Source organism: Macaca nemestrina, chromosome 11 (genome assembly GCF_043159975.1).
Source record: "Macaca nemestrina isolate mMacNem1 chromosome 11, mMacNem.hap1, whole genome shotgun sequence".
Lineage (NCBI taxonomy): Eukaryota > Metazoa > Chordata > Mammalia > Primates > Cercopithecidae > Macaca > Macaca nemestrina.
The window spans coordinates 48,734,457-48,752,406 of record NC_092135.1 but is presented as its reverse complement, the minus strand read 5'-3'; the positions used below and the strand labels follow the sequence as shown (position 1 = coordinate 48,752,406).

General features: G+C 40.7%; 1 long non-coding RNA gene across 1 annotated transcript in view; it reads left to right on the top strand.

The window, feature by feature from the left end:
* The window catches only part of LOC139356972 (uncharacterized), a 40,119-nt gene that overhangs the window by 7,388 nt on the left and 14,781 nt on the right, over positions 1–17,950 (top strand). The window contains exon 2 of the long non-coding RNA XR_011609554.1: positions 7,302–7,405. This is a non-coding gene — a long non-coding RNA (uncharacterized lncRNA). The remainder of the gene's footprint in view (positions 1–7,301; positions 7,406–17,950) is intronic.

Genomic DNA, 17,950 nt, shown 5'->3' with positions numbered 1-17,950 from the left:
CCATAGATGTAACTTATCTTAGGCAGCCACCAAAGGACTCGTTTAAAAAGAATAATTGTGGTCAGGGAATTTTCAATACACTGTGGGACTGCTAAAGAAATTGTCTCCATCCATGCCTGTTAGCATGGAAAGGCTAATCCACAGTGCCCTAAGGAAGGATACTTTGCTTAGAAATGTGGCATTCAGTTTCTGTAACTCTGCATGGAGATTTCTTTTAAAGCTGTGCATTTCACGAAATGTATTAATTGCCTTGGGGTGTAATGAATTACAAAAGATGGGGGTAATCATAAAGAAAGAACATCAAGGAGAAGGAGATGAACAGAAACCTCATTGTCTTCAATGATCATCAAAAATAGGTCAGAAAACAAGTCTGCTTTGATGTTTGATGTTTTTATTTTTAAGGAATTCTGTGTAATGAAGTGTAACCTCAGCAAATGGAAACTAGACCCAATATTAAGAGCTAGAGAACTAGTTATAGGAATAGAGAATGGGACGAGTCATTTTCATGACATTCATTTGAGTAGAATCTCAATTCTTATGGTTTCCATAAAAGTTTTTCTTAGTTTTGCTTTTCTTCCAGTTTGATTAATCTATTGAATTGGATGTAGGCAGGTTGGAATAACCTACATGGTAGCTATGTTAATGTCTTCTTTGGCAAAATTAAAGGTATCCTTACCATGCATATTAGGCAACCTGGAGAGGATAGCAGTTGGAAGCACACATCATATTAATAGAGGCAGGAGGCAGAGAAATCCTAGGCAGACAGTGGTGGGTCCCTGGTGAAATTCCACTTTCAAGCCAAAAACAGACTAAAACCCATGGCCCCGAGTGAGAACTTCTATTCCTGTTTGCTTACTCTCTCCTAATTGATTCTTTCTGAATAATGCCTTTTAACTAATCAGATTTTGCATTTTCCAATACTACCTATAGCCCATGCCACCCCCATCCTAGGCCTATAAAGACCCCAGACTCAGTTGTTAGACAGAGAGGCCTGACTTCAAGGAAGAGACCTCCTGACTTTGGGGAAGATGACCTGCCCTTCCCATTCCCTTTCCAGCTCCCTTCTCTGCTGGGGGCTGTTTTCATCACTCAATAAAATTATCCTCCTTCACTGTCCTTCAATTTGTCAGTGTGACCTCATTCTTCTTGAATGCTGGACAAGAGCTCAGGACCCACTGTGTGCGGGTACTCAGAAAGGCTGTCACACTGGCCCTTTTCCCTTGCTGATGGAGGGCAGCCACCCTATTGATGGGGCCACGGGCCCACTGAACTGCTAACACACCACTGTCCATTGGGCTGTGGATGGTGAAACTAAAAGAGCTAACTGGCACACTAACACCCCCTCTGGGGCTTTGGGGTTGTGGGCAGCCTTGCCTGGGTGCCACCACGTTCCCCATGAGGTGACATGCCTGGTCTGGCCGCAAGCCCTGCACAGAGCTTGCTCCTGTGTTAGTGCTCAGAGGGGCTGGCCGGATCCTGCTCTCACTTGCTCACATGCTCCCTCCTGCAGGGGGCTGAGTGTGGTGAGCTTAGTAGCATGGCCATCCATACTGTGAGTCTGGCAAAGGGGCTGAGAAAAATCTTGCATCAGTGTAGACCTTCTCCTAATATTGGCTTCACCTCTTGCTGCTGTGTGATTTTGGCCTTAAGCCTCAGGTTTCCTATCTGAGAAATGGGGGTGATTACAATGTCTCACACTCTTGTCATCATGAGAATATAAGAGGTAATGTATGCCAAGGTCCTGATACATTTGTGGTACGGGCTGCTGTTATTTATATCATCTTCTGAAATAGTCATCAAATGCCCAGAGGAATGTGAGTGAGTGCGTATGTAAGTGTGTGTGTGTGTGTTGGGAAATTATTGTATTGAATTTTCAATACACTGTGGGACTGCTAAAGAAATTGTCTCTATCCATGCCTGTTAGCATGGAAAGGCTAATCCACGGTGCCTAAGGAAGGGTGCTTTGCTTAGAAATGTGGCATTCAGTTTCTGTAACTCTGCATGGAAATTTCTTTTATACTGGATCAATGAGTTCTGTTCTGCATAAAATTAGTCATGTAGCCAGATTTACCTGGTGTGAGCACTTAAGAGAAGCTGAAGCTGTCAGTCTCCTCTCTTACCTGTGATCTTCAGTCTTCCTTACAAACAAGAGCTCTGATTTCATCACCTGTGTAGTTTCAAGATTTTGATAAATGACAGTCAGGACCTGGTGGGATCCACATAGTTCACTCCCCTCTGCCTCTCTCATTCTGCCTGTCAGAAAGTTTGAGACCCACAAATCCTGGTAGCTAGGAGCATGTCTCAGACACATCAGCAGATAGCACGGGACTGGGTCCCATGGAGCTGTACAACATTTTCAAGGGCTTGTTTCATAAACTCCTAGGTTTAGTTCATAAGTTACTGTGAACTCACCTGCAGTTAAGTTACTAAAAGGTAGCTACAATTCTGGGTTATGTAAACTAAAAATAAAACCCCAAGCCCCACAGCCAACTGAATGGATTTCTTCTTGGCAGGGAGAGGCCTGGAAAACTAAATTCTTGGCCATGACAGGAAGGCGGGTTGTACATGCCTCATTATATAGCCTCTCTTTTGAAGTTTAGACATAACTGACCAACATTAATGTCAAAATGGAGATTATAAAAGTTTCAGGACAGACTCTTTGTGGCAATAAAATACCAAATTATAAATAAGACTTAAAGCCATACAAGGCAAGGGTTAAGTCACCCTCTACAAACCATAAAATCTGACTTTTAGAAATTAACGTGGTATAATGTGGCTTACTTTCCAACCTGTGCTATAGCATCACATGGCAGATAGGAGACCCCCTTTTCTCTTAAGCAGTCCTTTGTACTGACTTCAAGTCTTTAGAGTCTAAGTTTAGACAAAGCTTCACTCCTTTATCCAAAAGCAAATTAAAGAATTGCATAATCTACCTGTAACCTGTAAGCCCCCTGCTTCAAGATATCTTGCCTTTCCAGGCTGAACAAATGTTTACCTTCCATGTATTGATTTATGCCTTTGCCATTGCTCTTGCTTCCCTAAAATGCATAAAACCAAACTGTAGTCTGACTGCCATGGGCTTACTTTCTCAGGACCTCTTGAGACTGTTTCCTGGGCCATGGTCACTCATACTAACTCGGAATAAACCTCTTCAAAATATTTTACACAGCTTGGATTTCCCCTTAACGGCTGAAACATCTTTCTGCAAGTCCCTGGGGAAGCTCATTTGTCCCTGAGGACAATGCCACTCACCGATTGGCTCCTTCTTGCAGCATTATATGCAAATTCCCCCCTCCTTAAAACAATAAATATTTAACAAGAAAATAGTAATGGAGCCAAGTGTGAGAGGTGTGGCTAAGCTATGCGGCAGCTCTCTCCTAAGATAAACTCAGAATAAGGATGAGAATATATTTACAAGGTACACAGACACACACACATGCACACACATCTAAATATATGTATACAACATTTGAATATTCTTTTTCGTACTTTGCCTGTTGTAAAAGAAATATCCTTCTCTTTAATATACAGCCTAGAAAGGAAGTTTATCAAATTTCTTTAAGTCCCACATCTGTAAAAAGCAGATAAGCTCACTGTAAGAACTGATGTAGTAAAATCTCCACAATTATTGAAGTGAGCTCCAAATTCGCTGTGTTCTGTTTCTGCTCATATCATCTATCCAACTTCTGTAAATGAATTTTAATTCCCTTTACCTGCATTGAGGCAGTTTATTGCTTATTTTCAGTATTTAGGTAGACGGCCTCACAGAGCCTTTTATTTTACTCTGGTTTATATAATTTTAGATATCCACCGACATATCACTGTGCATGCCTCTACACCAGCCCCCAAAACATTTCCTCTTGTAAAACAGATACGTCTCAGTCAGTTGCCTGAAGCAGCTGTGCGCTTCCTCTGAACTCCAGCGAATATATAGGGAAGAAAGGAAGGAAGGAAGGAAGGAAGAAAAGAAGGTGTAGGGGAGGAAAAATCATTTTCTCTTCACTTTTCATGAGTTCTCATCTGGGACTCCCAGAAAGAAAAAGATTAATAACAGAAAAAACATCAGAAATTTAATAACATGTATACATCCTATATACATGGGAGATAACCCAGAGAAATGAGTAGATATCTAGAGTAGATCCCAAAGAGTTGTCTTAGACATCTTAAATCCCGTTGATCTCTGAAGCACGAAATGCACTGTAAAACAAGGGTAAGTCTTGTTATGCAGATTTAAATGGGTGCCTTCTTCATTGACTAAGAGTCTCTAGTGAGTTAGTCATGTTTCTCTTCCTGGTACAGAGAGAGATGTCCTTACAAATGGAGATTTCCTTTATAGACATACATTTCTTTTTAAAAAGAGTGATTTTTTAGAGCTTCTTCTGTGTCTGCTGTTTCTCAAATAGCCAGCTCAAGTAATTCTTGTGCCCAAGTGGCATACTTGGCATATTCTGGTCTTCTACAGTTATTTTTGGGGTGGCATGTCCTGGACCCCATCAAAGCTAAGAAGGAAGGAAAAAAGGAAAGAAAGAATGAGAAAAAGAAGGAAAGAAGAGAACAGAGAGGGAGAGATTGAGTGAAGACAGAAAATGACATATGTTTCTATTTAGACCCACTGACAATTTCATTAGGTCCATCTGCATTTAGCCTACATTCTGGGTTCAAGGCTGGTGCTGTGTAAATCTGGACACTGACTGAGGCTGTTGCGACTAATCTCCCTCTCCAGGTCAGAGATTTTCTCCTCCAAGCCACTGTTCTTCTTATTGACTCTTATCCAGCTTCTTCTCCCAATATTTGACTAGGAAGCAAATACTTAGTGCTATAACCTGGTTACTTTTGTTTTTCCGTACATCACAACTTGCCTGAGAGCACAACTGCCAATTTTAAAATGTGGCTCTTGGGTTGAAGGTCCTAGTGTCAGAGGCGTTCAAACCAGAGCAACTCCATCTTGAATAGGGGCTGTGTAAAATGAGGCTGAGACCTACTGGGCTGCATTCCCAGACAGTTAAGACATTCTATATGACAGGATGAGACAGAAGGTCAGCACAAGATACAGGTCTGAAAGACGTTGCTGATAAAACAGGTTGCAGTAAAGAAGCCAGCTAAAACCCACCAAAACCAAGGTGGCGATGAGAGTGTACTCTGGTGATCCTCACCGCTACACTCCCACCAGTGCCATCACAGTTTACAAATGTCAAGGCAATGTCAGGAAGTCACCCTATATGGCCTAAAAAGAGGGGGCATGAATAATACACCCCTCATTTAGCATATCATCAAGAAATAACCATAAAAATGGGCAACCAGACCCCTCAGGGCTACTCTGTCTATGGAGTAGCCATTCTTTTATTCCTTTACATTCCTAATAAACTTGCTTTCACCTTCTGTATGGACTGGCCCTAAATTCTTTCTTGGGCAAGATTCAAGACTGGTCTCTTGGAGTCTGGATCAGGACCCCTTTCCTGTAACACTAAGACATCTATTTTGGTCCAGGATCCAATTGCATGCAAACCTCTCTTCCTGGCCAATTACCAGACCTTGCTAGTGGACGGGGCTGGGGCCTGCTTCATTGCTTTCCATTCCATTTGCCTGACCTTCTTTGTTGTGAGTTATCTGGCCTTCATTGTGAATGACACCCAACTATGCCAACAGACTTTTCCTACACATGGAAGTGTTATTCTACTCATTCCACAGGTATAGGAAACAGGCTGAGAGAAGTTTTATGGTTTGCTCAAAATTTTATAGGTTTTTTAAAGCTCTTTGGTAGAAATCTGGAAAGAAAATGTTCCTGTTTATAGGCCTGAAAGTGACATTGAAAATTAAGCATCCTCAAAGAAGATATTTATCTCTTTGAAGACACTGAAATCTCTGATCAACAATTTTTAAAGACTAATTGTGAACACTGATAGCTATGCTCATCACTCAGCTAACATCTCTGGTCCCCAAGTTTAAATAGTTAACTGCAATCCTTCCCTTGCATAGTATGTGCCTGCTGAATAATGCTTAATTCAAAGTGCTCACCCCTTATATTTGTTTCAATATTGTTTGAGATGGGAACTAGGAGGAGGATTTTTGTTTTTGATGGTGGTAGAGCCTCATCATGGAGTTGTTCTATTATGTTCTCCATATAGCCTGTGGCTTGGGTTTGTTTGCAAGAGTAGAGTTTATCAAAAAACTGGTCCTCCTACTTCTCTTTTTATAAAGAAGTGTTTGTAAATAAAGATTCTGCACAGAGTATACTGGTCCTCTAGGGCAGTGCCAATTCCTCTAATACAGTAATTATTTGAAGCCTTGTGCCCTGGAGTCAACATGTTCTTGTGAGAATTGCTACAGTTGAGAAAGCAAGATGAGTTTATAGGAAAAATGTGTTAAAATGTAAACATATATTAATAACTTCAAAAAGCTGGAGCACATAGTAACATCCTTAAAATCACTTTTCCCTTATTTCCAGATGCTTATGGCATTTATAAAAGGGATATAAAATCATACAGTAAGAGCACTGTGGGCGGGTACATTATTTACATGTTATCATGTGTTGGGCATTTTTTACCTGGGGCCCTGATCAATTGAAGATGAAACTGATAAAGTTTTTAAAGCCATAACTTGGTTTTTTTTGTTTGTTTGTTTTTGCTGTTGTTTTTCTTTTTAAGAGACAGGGTCTTGTTCTGTCACCCAGGCTGGTGCTATCAGCGATCGTTGCTCACTGCAACCCCAACCTCCTGAGCTCAAGCAATCCTCTCACCCCAGCTTCCTGAGTAGCTTAGACTACAGGTGCATGCCATAATGTCCAGTTAATTTTTTTTTTTAATTTTGAAGAGACAGGGTCTTGCTATGTTGTGTAGGCTGAACCAGAACTTTTGAGTCCCCGTTTCTTATTTTATGCAATCACTTCACACTGACACCCCCACATCATTGCATAAATTGACCTTCAAGTGAAATAATTATATATAAGATGTTACCAACTACCTTCACCTGCATATAATGGTAAATCTGATGTGTGGATAAAGAATTGTATTTACCACATGTTCCAATTTGCCCAGTGGATTGATGGGTATTCAATCATGTTAACCAGTTTAAGATTTAGTAGAGTGAACAGTCATTACATATCTTATAACTTATCCCTTAAAAACTGTCAATTTTGAACTTCACCTTTCATCTTGACTTAATGTGATGTTTTAGAAGCATTCTTCAAAGAATAAAACACAACCATGCAAAAAAGATTGGGGGATCATCATGGCAGATGGGAGGCAGGACTAGATTGCAGCTCCAACAGAGCAGCATGCCAAGGCTTATGTTATGACTTTTAGCTCCAGATCAACTGCGAGAACAAACCAGCAATCCCGAGAAGACCCATAGACACTCTGAACGAAGCAGACTGCTCCTGCAGGACCTGGAAGACACCTCAAATGCTGTGAGTGTGCCAACTGCAGAAATGGGAAAGGAATACCCTCCTCTCCCAAACACACACCCCTACTGGAGAAACTGTAGGTCTTTTTGCAGGAGAAGTTTCTGACTTTACCTGAAGCTGAGTCCATTTAGAGAGCTGAGCAAAATACAGGGGTAGAGGAAGCAGCAGAAAGGCCCTGGGAGCTCGCTGCGTCCCCAAGTAGGCCATTCCTGCGTGGCATCACGGGGATCCATCAGGAGGGCAGCCAGAGGGGTACCTTGGAACAAATGGATTTAACATATATAGAGATCATTTTATCCAACAACTGCACCATATACATTCTATTCAACAGCACATGGAACTTTCTCCAAGATAGACTATATATTAGGCCATAAAATGAGCCTTAATACATTAAAAAAAAATTGAAGTTATTTCAAGCACTCTCTCAGACTACAGTGAAATGGCTTGGTTCTTCCCCCGCCTGTGGAGTCCGCACATCAGATTTGTACCTTCCCCCCAGTTCTGGCCAGGAGGCTTCTTGCCCTATTTAAATTGTTACAAAGTTCAGCTAGAGATTTCCTTCTACCTGTGGAAATCAACTACAAAGGGAACCTTCAAAAACATGGAAATTAAGTATCCTGCTCCTGAATGAGCATTGAGTCAAAAACAAAATCAAGATGGAAATTAAAAACTTCAAACTCAATGACAGTAATGACATAGCCTACCAAAACCTCTGAGATAAGCAAAGGCAGTGCTAAGAGGAAAGTTCATAGCCCTAAAAGCCTACATCACAAAGACTGAAAGAGTGCAAACTGACACTCTAAGGTCACCCCTCAAGGAACTAGAGAAACAAGAACAAACCAAACCCAAACCCAGCAGAAGAAAGGAAATTACCAAGATCGGAGCACATCTAAATGAAGTTGAAACAAAAACAATACAAAAGATAAATGAAATAAAAACCTGGCTCTTTGAAAAGATAAATAAAATTGACAGGCCATTAGCAAGATTAACCAAGAAAAGAAGAGAGAAAATACAAATAAACTCACCAAAAAATGAAACAAGAGATATTATAACTAACACTACTCAAATATAAAAGATCGTTCAAGGCTACTATGAACACCTTTACACACATAAACTAGAAAACCTAGAAGAGATAGATAAATTACAACCCTCGTAGCTTAAATAAGGAAGAATTAGATACCCTGAACAGACCAAAAACAAACAGTGAGATTGAAATGGTAATTAAAAAATTATGAACAAAAAAAGTCCAAGACCAGATGGATTCACAGCTGAATTCTATCAGACATTCAAAGAAGAATTGATACCAATGCTTTTGACACTATTCCACAAGACAGAGAAAGAAGAAACCCTCCCTAATTAATTCTATGAAGCCAGCATCACCCTAATACCAAAAGCAGTAAAGGACATAACAAAAAAGGAAACTGATATCCTTGATGAACATAGATGCTGAGATTCTTAACAAAATACTACCTAACCGAATGCAACAACATATCAAAAAGATAATTCTCCATGATTAAGTGGGTTTCATACCAGGGATGCAGGAGTGGTTTAACATACACAAGTCAGTAAATGTGATACACCACATAAACAGAATTAAAAACAGAAATCACATGATCGTCTCAATAGATGCAGAAAAAAAATTAGACAAAATCCAGCATCACTTTATGATTAAAACTCTCAGCAAAATCAGCATGTAAGGGACATACCTTAATGTAATAGAAGCCATCTGTGACAAACCCACAACCAACATAATACTGAATGGGGAAAAGCTGAAAGTATTCGCTCTGAGAACTGGAATAAAACAAGGATGCCCACTCTCACCACTCCCCTTCAACATAGTACTGGAACTCCTAGCCAGAGCAATCAGACAAGAGAAAGAAATAAAGGGCATCCAAATCGGTAAAGAGGAAGTCAAACTGTCACTGTTTGCTGATGATGTGATCATTTACCTTGAAAACCCTAGACTCCTCCAGAAAGCTCCTAGAACTGGTAAAAGAATTCAACAAAGTTTCCAGATATAAGATTAATCTACACAAATCAGTAGCTCTTCTATACACTGAAAGCAACCAGAGAATCAAATCAAGAACTCAACTCATTTTACAATAGCCACAAAAATAAAATAAAATAAAATATTTAGGAATATACCTAACCAAGGAGTCGAGAAACCTCTACAAAGAAAACTATAAAACACTTCTGAAAGAAATTGTAGATGACACAAACAAATGGAAACATATCCCATGGTCATGGATGGGTAGAATCAATATTATGAAAATGACCATACTGGCAAAAGCAATCTACAAATTCAATGCAATCCCCATCAAAATATCACCATCATTCTTCACAGAATTAGAAAAGACAATTCTAAAATTCATATGAAACCAAAAAACAGCCCACATAGCCAAAGCAAGACTAAGCAAAAAGAATAAATCTTGGGGCATCACACTACCTGATTTCAAACTATACTATAAAGGCCATAATCACCAAAAACAGCATGGTACTTCTGTAAAAATAGGCACATAGACCAATGGAACAGAATAGGGAACCCAGAAATAAACCCAAACACTGACGGCTAACCGATCTCTGACAAAGCAAAAAACAAACAAGCAAACAAAAAAACATATAATGGGGAAAGAACACCCTTTTCAACAAATGGTGCTGGAATGATTGGCAAGCCACATGTAGGAGAATGAAACTGGAGCCTCATTTCTCATCTTATACAAAAATCAACTCAAGATGGATTAAGGACTAAACTTAAGACCTGAAACTATAAAAATGATTGACGATAATATTGGAAAAACCCATCTAAACATTGGCTTAGACAAGGATTTCATGACCAAGAACCCAAAAGCAAATGCTATAAAAACAAAGATAAATAGCTAGGACCTAATTAAACTAAAGTGCTTTTGCATGGTAAAAGGAACAGTCAGCAGAGTAGACAGACAACCCACAGAGTGGGAGAAAATCTTCACTATCTGATGAAAGACTAATACATCTGATGAAGGACTAATAGCCAGAATCTACAGCGAACTCAAACAAATCAGTAAAAAAGCACTCAAACAATCCCATTAAAAAGTGGTCTAAGGACATGAATAGACAATTCCCAAAAGAAGATGCATGAATGACCATCAAACCTGTGAAAAAATGCTCAACATCACTAATGATCAGAGAAACGCAAATCAAAACCACAATGTGATACCCCCTTACTCCTACAAGAATGGCCATGATAAAATAATCAAAAAGCAGTAGATGTTGGTGTGGATATGGTAAACAGGGAACACTTCTACACTGCTGGTGGGAATGTAAACTATTACAGCCACTATGGAAAACAGTGTGAACATTCCTTAAATAAGTAAAAGTAGAATTACCATTTGATCCAGCAATCCGACTACTGGGTATCAACCCAGAGGAAAAGGAGTCATTATTTGAAAAAGACACTTGCACACGCATGTTTATGGCAGCACAATTCACAATAGCAAAATCGTGGAACCAATCCAAATGCCCATCAATCAATGAGTGGATAAAGAAACTGTGGTATATATGAATGATGGAATATTATGCAACCATAGAAAGGAATGAATTCACGGCATTTCGAGTGACCTGGATAAGATTAGAGACTATTATTCTAAGTGAAGTAACACAGGAATGGAAAACCAAATATTGTATGTTCTCACTGATATGTAAGAGCTAAGCTATGAGGACAAAAAAAGACACAAAGGCATAAGAATGATGCAATGGACTATGGGGTCGTGGGAGGAAGGGTGAAAGGGGGTGAAAGATAAAAGACTACAAATATGGTATAGTGTATACAGCTCAGGTGATGGGTGTACCCAAGTTTTACAAATCAACACTAAAGAACTTAGTCATGTAACCAAATACTACCTGTACCCCAATAACTTACAGGAAAAAAACACTAACCATGCCCCCCAAAAAAAGTTTAACCAGTTTCTTTATAGTTTCTTGTCTGCATATTTTGGCATTTTTAGAGACACATACATGAGCCTTCTAAACAGTTAAATGTCTGCCCACACCGTGAAGCTCAAACATGGTTAAGTGCTCCTGGGATGTGATTACCAAAAATAATAACTAGATCACAGTCATTAAAATGAAAAACTAAACATGTGATACAGGGAAATTATGCAAAGAAGGGCAGGACAGTAAAGCAAGTACATCTCTTTTTGTAGATTGGATGCTTTTTGATCTTCATTTCCCTTTTATTAACAACTGCATATCTTATTATTAGGGCAAGTGAGGCTAAGAAGCTCTCTTCAAAATACATTAATTATGTGATGCTGATCAGACAATGAATTATCACAGATTATGTAGCTCTATTACATTTAGTAAAGCTAAGTAGAGTATTTGAATATGAGTATGTTTCTATAGTGGAATCATATAAAATAATGTAATAATAATTATTTGGGGATAGCAGTTTTGACATCACTATTAGGTTGAATATGGTCTCATTACCTCCAAGTGGCACAGCAAAATATTAACTGAGCATCTGTGTGTACATTGCATTGTGCATTGTGTGTGGGTACTTTATACATGTTATCATATGTTGGGGCCTTCTTTGCCTCGGACCTGGTCCATAATAGGTACTCGATAAATGTTTGCTGATCCTTACGTTGATCAGCCTTTGTCCTTCCTGGTAGAGATGAGAGAAGGGACACTTCTGTGAATTTATGAAGTGCTTTTAGACAAATAGGGAGTGAGCAGAGAGCTTTTCTTGTATTTACTTCTTCTCAATTGGCTTCAGTTCAAAATAATTTTTATGCCAAAGTGGCATATTTTGGGGGGTGGATTTTCCTACCCTTCATGCCCAAGTTTACGATTAACATACCAAAGTTAAAAGGGTAATGGTTAATACTGAGTGTCAACTTGATTGGATTTAAGAATGCAAAGTATTGATCCTGGGCACGTCTGTGAGGCTGTTGCCAAAGTAGATTAACGTTTGAGTCAGTGGGCTGGGGAAGACAGACCCACCCTAAATCTGGTGACCACAATCTAATCAGCTGCTAGCAAATATAAAGCAGGCAGAAAACCTGAAAAGGTGAGACTGGCCTAGCCTCCCAGCCTATATCTTTCTCCCATGCTGGATGCTTCCTGCCCTCAAACATTGGCTCCAAGTTCTTCAGGTTTGAGACTCAGACTGGCTCTCCTTGCTCCTCAAGCTTTCAGACAGCCTGTTGTGGAATGTTGTGATCATGTAAGTTAAAACTTAGTAAACTCCTCTTTTTCTATCTATCTATCTATCTATCTATCTATCTATCTATCTATCTATCTATCATCTATCTATCAATCATCTATCTATATCTATCCTATTGGTTCTGTCCCTCCAGAGAACCCTGACTAACACAGGTTTTGGTGCCAGGAGTGGTTCTAGAGGAACAGAATATTAAGGATGGAGTTATTTTGTTGGTTTTGGGGTTTCTGTAGTTGGCTGCTTCATATGATTAGACACCAAAATTGTAAGGACTCTACTTCTAATAGTATGGAGAATGCTGATAATACTTGGTGTGAACTAATTAGAGAGTTATGCAAAATAAATGCATTTGACACTCCTGATTCACTGCTTGTGAGAGGCAAGGCGTTTAGTGACTCTATACATAATACCTTTGACCATATGTGGAGAATCAAGGAACATAATGGGGCTGGTTTGGTTGCTCCTAAGTTCAGTAGATAATGTGATGAAAAAAAAAATGATGAACTCAGGGATTCTATCTCCTGGCTTCAGAAGCAGATACTGAGCCTCAAATCTGCTAAGATTGCCCTGAGTGAGAGTCTTATCTCGTACAGAGAAAGAGCTGAAATTGTGGAAAAACAGACACAACCTCTTATCATTCAAGCAGCTGACCTGCAATGAAAGGTGCGTGCACAGCCTCACCAGGTGTCTACTGTTAAAGTGAGGGCATTGATTGGAAAAGAAAGGGACCCTGCAACTTGGAATGGGGACATGTGGGAGGACACTGATGAAGCTGGGGACACTGAGTTTGTAAACTCTGTTGGACCTTTTTTTCCAGAAAAAACAGCTTTCCCATCCCCAGTAATGGCAACATCCCCTCCCCGACACATGCTGCCATCAGCTTTTCCACATTTGTCTAAGGAGATAATCCTGCGCTGCCTGAGGCAACAGTGATGGCCTCCCCTGAAGCAGTTGCCAGGCAAAATAATGTTGATTCTTCTCAGGAGAAACCCCCAACACCCCTGTTTGCTTCTAGACCTATAACTAGACTAAAGTCCTGGTGGGCCCCTAGAGGTGAGGTTGACTGTGACCCATGAGGAGGTGTGCTACACTCAAAAAGAACTGCTTGAGTTTTCTAATTTATATAAACAGAAATCTGGACAAGAGGCATGGGAATGGATATTAAAGGTGTGGGATAATGGTGGAACATAGAGTTGGATCAGGCTGAATTTATTGATTTTGGCCCACTAAGTAGGGACTCTGCATTTAATGTTGTAGCTCAGGAAGTTAAAAAAGGTTCTAATAGTTTACTTGCTTGGTTAGCTGAAATACAGATTAAAAGATGGCCCACTGTGAGCCAGCTAGAAATGCCTGATCTTCCTTGGTTTAATGTAGAGGAAGGGATTCAAAGGCTTAGGGAGATTGGGATGGTGGAGTGGATTAGTCACTTTAGACTTACTCATCCCAGCTGGGAGTTTGCAGAAGATATACCCTTGACAAATGTCTTGCAAAATAGACCTGTGAGAGCAGCACCTATATCACTGAAGAGTCTTGTAATTGCTCTTCTCTGTATGTCAGATCTAACAGTGGGAACCACAATCCCTCAACTATAAAATTTAAATATAATGGGAATAATTGGATCCCAAGGTGGCAGGGGCCAAGTGGCAGCACTCAACCATCAAAGGCAAGAGGGGCATAGCTACTGTAATGGACAGCAGAGGCAAAGTGACAATCAGAATAGTCTGACTGTTGTAGAGCTCTGACATTGGCTAATTAATCATGGTGTTCCTAGAAGTAAAACTGATAGGAAGCCCACTGCATTCTTGATTAATTATATAAACAGAAAACTTCTAGAGTGAATGGACGAAAGGCTAATTTGAATTATAAAACAGAGAATCATGGCCCGTCAATAAATTTTTGGACTTGAGTCAGTTTACAGACCCAGAACCCCTTGAAAGAAGGGGAGACTGGGTCATCTTGTGGAAGGATCCCACATTACTGACAATTTATGCAGTGACTATTTCTCCCATTCTTCCCCAAGGAGACCTCCAGACTTATATGAGGGTAGTTGTGCATTGGGGAAAGGGAAATGATCAGACATTTCAGGGACTACTGAACACTGGCTCTAAGCTGACATTGATTGAGAGGACCCAAAATGTCACTGTGGTCCCCGGTTAAAGTAGGGGCTTATGGAGGTCAGGTAATTAATAGAGCTTTAGCTCAGGTCTGATTTACAGTGCGTCCAGTGTGTCCCTGGATTCATCTTTTGGTCATTTCCCTAGAGCCAGAATGCATAATAGGCATAGACATACTTAGTGGATGAAAGAATCCCTGCATTGGCTCCCTGACTGGTAGGGTGAGGGCTATTATGATGGGAAAGGCCAAATGGAAGCCATTAAAGCTGCATCTACTTAGAAAAATAGTAAATCAAAACCAATATTGCATCCCTGGAGGGACTGCAGAGATTAGTGCCACCATCAAGGACTTGAAAGATGCAGGGGTGGTAATTCCCACCATATCCCCATTCAACTCTCTGATTTGGCCTGTGCAGCAAACAGATGGATCTTGGAGAATGACAGTGGATTATGGTAAGCTTAACCAAGTGGTGACTCCAATTGCAGCTGCTGTACCAGATGTGGTTTCACTGCTTGAACAAATTAACATATCTCCTGGCACCTGGTATGCAGCCATTGACTTGGCAAATGCCTATTTCTCCACTCCTGTCCATAAGGCCCACCAGAAGCAATTTGTCTTCAGCTGGAAGGGCCAGCAATATACCTTTACTGTCCTACCTCAGGGATATACCAACTTTCCCCTTTGTGTCATAATGTTATTTGGAGAGACTTTCATCGCTTTTTGCTCCCACAATATATTACACTGGTCCCTTACATTGATGACATTATTTTGATTGGATCTAGTGAGCAAGAAGTAGCAAACACACTGGACTTGTTGGTGAGACATTTGCATGCAGAGGATCGGAAATAAATCTGACTAAAATTCAGGGAGCTTCTACCTTAGTAAAATTTCTAGGGGTCCAGTGGTGTCGGGCCTGTCAAGATATTCTTTCTAAGGTAAAGGATAAGTTGCTGCATTTGGCCCCTTTGACAACCAACAGAGAGGCACAATACCTAGTGGGTCTATTTGGATTTTGGAGGCAACATGTTACTCATTTGGGTGTGTTACTGTGCCTCATGTATCAGGTGACCTGAAAGGCTACCAGTTTTGAGTGGGGCCCAGAACAGGAGAAGGCTCTGCAACAGGTCCAGGCTGCTGTGTAAGCTGTTCTGCTCTGCCACTTGGGCCATATGACCCAGCAGATCCAATGGGGCTGGAGGTCAGTGACAGATAGGGATGCTGTTTAGAGCCTTTGGCAGGTTCCCATAGGTGAATCACAGTGGAGGACTCTAGGATTTTAGAGTAAGGCTCTGTCATCTTCTGCAGATAACTACTCTCGTTTTGAGAGACAGCTCCTGGCCTGTTACTGAGCTTTGGTGGAAACTGAACATTTGACTATGGGTCATCAAGTCACCATGAGACCTGAATTGCCTATCATGAACTTGGTGCTTTCTGATCCATCTAGCCATAAAGTGGGTCATGCACAGCAGCATTTCATCATCAAATGGAAGTGATATATACGTAATCAGGCTCAAGAAGGTCCTGAAGGCACAAGAAAGTTACATGAGGAAGTGGCTCAAATGCCCGTGGTCTCCACTTATGCCACCCTGCCTTCTCTTCCCCAACCTGCATGGATGGCCTCATGGGGAGTTCCCTATGATCAGTTGACAGAGGAAGGGAAGACTAGGGCCAGGTTCACAGATGGCTCTGCATGATATGCAAGCCCCACCTTAAAGTGAACAGCTGTAGCACTACAGCCCCTTTCTAGGACATTCCCAAAGGACAGTGGTGAAGGGAAATCTTCCCAGTGGGCAGAACTTTGAGCAGTGCAACTGGTCATGCACTTGGCATGGAAGGAGAAATAGCCAGTATTAGAAGGTAGTCATTAATGCCAGCTATTAATGTGTGACCAGTTGCAGAAACAAGGACTGCCATTATCATGAGTATTCTTCATTCTTTTGTTAAAAACCTGTTTGGGCTGGGGGCGGTGGCTCATGACTGTAATCCCAGCACTTTGGGAGGCCAAGGTGGGCGGATCACGAGGTCAGGAGATCGAGACCATGGTGAAACCCCATCTCTAGTAAGAATACAAAAAAATACCCAGGCGCGGTGGCGGGTGCCTGTAGTCCCAGCTACTCGGAAGTCCGAGACAGGAGAATGGTGTGAACTCGGGAGGCGGAGCTTGCAGTGAGCCGAGATCAGGCCACTGCACTCCAGCCTGGGCGACAGAGCGAGACTCCGTCTCAAAAAAATAAACAACAACAACAGCAACAAAAAGTTTGTGCAGGTATACACTTGTACTAAGAAAATATCTTCATTTTATTTCTTTTCTCCTTTGTCATGTGACAAGATTTATTGACTTTACATCAGCATTTGAGTATTGTTAACTTTATGTAATACTATTCGAGTTGGGGATTGGTGTGTTTCCGGTTGTACAAAAGATAGTTGTATTATGTTAGGCTTAATTGTAATCTTATTATTGTCTTTATTTGAAGATTGTGTATCATCTGAGGTGATGTGTGTGGGTTCAAGTTGACAAGGGGTAGACTTGTGATGGTTAATATTGAGTGTCAACTTGATTGAATTGAAGGATGCAAAGTATTGATCTGGGTGTGTCTGTGAGGGTATTTCCAAAGGAGGTTAACATTTGGGCCAGTGGGCTGGGGAAGGCAGAGGTACCCTAATCTGGCGGGCACAATTTAATTAGCTGCCAGCGAATATAAAGCAGGCAGAAAAATGTGAAAAGAAGAGACTGGCTTAGTCTCCCAGCCTATATCTTTCTCCCATGCTGGATGCTTCCTGCCTTCAAACATTGGACTCCAAGTTCTTCAGTTTTGAGACTCGGACTGGCTCTCCTTGCTCCTCAAGCTTTCAGACAGCCTGTTGTGGGACCGTGTGATCATGTAAGTTAATACTTAAACTCCCATATATATATGTGTGTGTATATATATATATACACACACACACACATACACATATATACACACACACACACACACACACATATATATCCTGTTAGTTCTGTCTCTACAGAGAACCCTAACTAATACAGTGAATAATCCTTGACTAGGGATAATTATACTGCAGATTAGTGGTAAATACCTTAAGAATCCTTACAGTCGACAGACAAAAATCTTTATTTGGCATCTACCATGTTTAAAGTACTGTGTCAGGCCATCTCGGGCAAGGGATGGAGTGGTAGAAAGAAATACTCCTTATTACCTAATTGCATGTAAATTTTTCTGCTACTAGAG